This window comes from Pterocles gutturalis, unplaced genomic scaffold (assembly GCF_000699245.1).
Source record: "Pterocles gutturalis isolate BGI_N339 unplaced genomic scaffold, ASM69924v1 scaffold25846, whole genome shotgun sequence".
NCBI lineage: Eukaryota > Metazoa > Chordata > Aves > Pterocliformes > Pteroclidae > Pterocles > Pterocles gutturalis.
Window position 1 is genome coordinate 371 of NW_010101163.1, and position 3,490 is coordinate 3,860.

General features: G+C 42.3%; 1 protein-coding gene across 1 annotated transcript in view; it reads left to right on the forward strand.

Moving 5' to 3' along the window:
- Positions 1-3,490, forward strand: part of TMEM233 (transmembrane protein 233) — a 15,932-nt gene that overhangs the window by 360 nt on the left and 12,082 nt on the right. The window lies entirely within an intron of this gene.

A 3,490-nucleotide genomic window follows, 5' to 3' on the forward strand; every position in this document is an offset into this window, starting at 1 on the left:
ACCCCTGGGGCTAGCAGGGGTAAAGTGGGGCTGGAGGAGCCATCGAGGTAACAGACATCTAGCTGCCTTTTTAACCGCTTCTCCCTGGCGTGTGTGGGCTAAGTTAGGTGAGACACCGAGCCTGAGAGCATCAGCGGTGCGTTCAGGGTGTCCAGCTAGCTATCCCAGCAGCAGATAGAAAATGTGGAATGAAAGGCAGTTCAAATCAAGCTTGCACTATCAGGCTATATTAGAGAGGGAGTTTTATCCCTAATAATGAGATTTGTTGCATCAACTAACTTGCACAGTAAATTGGACACAGTATCTCTGTGAAAGTAGCAACTGGGGAGCAGAAATCAGATTTGCGAAGGAACAGATGTGGTTTCTACTTCAGCTAATCAAATATGATAGAATTGCCTTTTTTTCAGTAAACAGGTTCTCTAGCCTGACACTATTTCCTAGAATAATACAACAATAATGATTGTAGGTTGTTGGTAAAAACCCTTATAAAACTGAGTATCGGGTACACTGAGAGAACAGCTTTTCTGCTGCAAACTGTAACTGATTTGCATAGTTCTTAATAATCTAGCAATCCCGTTAACTTCAAAAGAGCTGTTAGAACAGAGTCGTCTTTGAGTTAAAAGTTGCAGAGTCAGATCCAGACTTTTCTAATAGGATATATGATCAGTGTAATCAGTAATACTGCAATGTATTTCTGTTGTTTAGGAGCTGAAAAGGGTTTAAAACATGTTGTGTATTTTCATCCTTTTCTCTGACAGCCAGGCTGAAAAGGTAAGTAAAAGTATAGTTGTTTCTTTTTGCAACTAAGTACAAGAATAATTACCTATCTCTAAAATATACTGAAGGCACACTCTTAAAAAAAAAAAAAAATCAGAAATCACACCTAAATATTGGGATACTTGCTTAAGCTTGAAAATTACTTAGAGGCGCTATTCCAAAGCTATCTTCACAATATCTTTTGTCCAGATAAATATTAGCTGTAATTTTTTTTTTCTATGTTTAGTTTTCTTTGTTGTTAACTTAACTATACAATATACTCTTTTGCTTGATTTGAAAAGATTTGTTTCCACTGGTACCCAGCATCCTTTCTGTCTGTGGACACTTAGGGTGCTATATAAAGTAATGAGAGCTGGTGATCTGGGGCTGTGAACATGTGTTCACTGTGACAGTGCTTTCACCAAAGCACTAGGGCTGCACAGAAGTTAACTGTCAAGGACAGAATTTGGCCTCTGAAGATTTTTGCACCCCATATGGAGAAATCTCCACCCACACCCCAGTTGAAGTTCATGCAGGCTTTTGGAGTCAGGCTTAAGTAACTATCGCCAGGGGATATGTAGAAACCAGGGTGGGAAGAGCACTTCCTGAATGCTAAACAGTCTGTGCAGGTCTCAGTTGCCTACTCCCTTAAAGGGTGAAAATGAAACCCAGACCAATAATCTCCACTGTATGTGAATGCCTTCTGTTTCAGCATCATTCTTACATAAACCTCTCATTTTCCATCAAAAATAACATGTCCAACTTTTTTCACAGCTCGATTCCCCTGCCTTTTAGAGCTGCAACCTGTAACTGCTCCATTAACCTCAACTCCAGGTTCTGCATTTTAACCTATGCTGGTTTTATTTCCACTTTTCCTGGGATCTACATCTTTTCTCTTTCTTACCTGGTTTCCTAGAGTTGCTAAGGGTTAACACTGAGATAACAGAGTGGGTTATTTTTCTTTTCTTACAGAAGATACCTTTATAGTCTGCAAAGCTTGCCTGAGATCTTGTGTCAGAAGAGATGAAGACCCATAAAAGAGGAGAAGTTCTTAAATTCCTGCTTCCTAGAATGGGTCTGGAAGGAAAAGTCCTGTTGGCTTCTAGACGAGTATGGTTCAGCACCCTTTTTGCCTGAGTAATGTCCTCCTTTAGTGCTCTCAATTCAGTCAATGTTTTCACTCTAAAAGTAGAGTCTCGGCTCTAACACACTCACAATTAAATGACAGATTTGTCTTCAGTCTCTTCTGCTGTCCCATTTACAACTCTAGCACTGGTTTCATCACTTCTTTCTCACCTTTGGGGGCACAAAACTTTCCATTTCAGAGCTTACCTTCTTGACCATATTTTTGGAATCAACCTCTCCCAAGTTCTCCCTGTTGTGATAAAAACCTTTTCTTGTTCCTTATCTCCTTTGTGAAAGAAATCTGTTTCTCATGAGAGGGGTAAGAGGACAACTAGTAGAATGGACACTTAATGGCATCTATGTGGGGCATTACAAGAGCAGCCCCCTCAAACAAGCTGCTGGTTCACTTGCAGGTGTGAGGATTGCTTGTCATTTTTAGCGAATGAAGATCTATTTTTCCCAGGGTCCTGGCCAGGTCTCCTGGCTGGAGCGTTACTGTTCTCAGTCTCTTCTGCAGTTCCAGCCAGATGCCATCAGTTCTGCTTCCTGTTGCTTCCAGCAGCTGTATCGTGTTGCTGTAAGGCTCGCTCAACCCCAGAGGTGCCTCACTCACACCTTGCCTATTCTTTCTCACATAGGTGAGACTGCAGGCATCAGGGGCAGGAGTGTGGGGGCAGGTACCAAGCCAGGAGGCAAATGTGACAGAAGAGACTTCTCTGGTGCAAGGCTGTGGCTAGGCAGTGTGTCACTGAGCTCTTTGGCTCCTTCTCTGCAGTGGTGGCTTTCCTCCCTGTTGTGAAGCCAAAGAGCACTTAGCTGGCAGTGAACTGCCAGTTGTATCCGAGACCTGGCTCAGGTGGACTGGCTGTATCTGACTCATGGAATTGGAGCTAGAGGGAGGCTGTGGGACAGCTCTGAAAAATTAATCAGTTTAGAGATTTCTAATATCAGCACTGTGGTCTGATAGTTGAACAAATTTTGCTGGCCTTTCTCAGTATACCATCTTCAGTTGTCTTTATTTCAAAGATCTGCATGTCAGACTAGTGATCTAATTCCATAGGGCCTCAGATTTGTTATAACGTCAAAACAGTCTCTCAAAAGCCATTTCTTCCTGGTTGTGTGTTCGTCACTCCCTCTTTATGTTGACCCATTTCTGTTAATCATTTGCATGTTTCCAACAACGTGTGTGGTCAAGCTGTGACAATTTTGGCTCATCTGCCTGTGATAGTAACAAGTTCTTTGGCTGCATTTGTTACCCTTGGATTCAGATGACTTGTCTGCATACTAGTTTCCCTAAGCAGAGACAATGAGCAAGAGAGTGGTAGAAGTCATGGGACAGCAGAGGATGGAACTTGCTTGCTGAGGGGGCCCCCTCTTCTGATTGGGATCTTAATGAGCCATGTACAGTGTGTTGGCTTTGGTCAGGTCAGTGACTAGCATAGAGACCAGTGTTCCTGTACAGCTGTACTTTTCTTTAGTTAGAAAGCTTATTTGGAAAGTTTATTATTTGTACAGCTTTTTAAAAGTAGCTTCTAGGTACCTGGACATCTAACACCACCACATGGGACAGCCTACACCTACTTCAGAAGTATTAAACAACAAGGTTCAG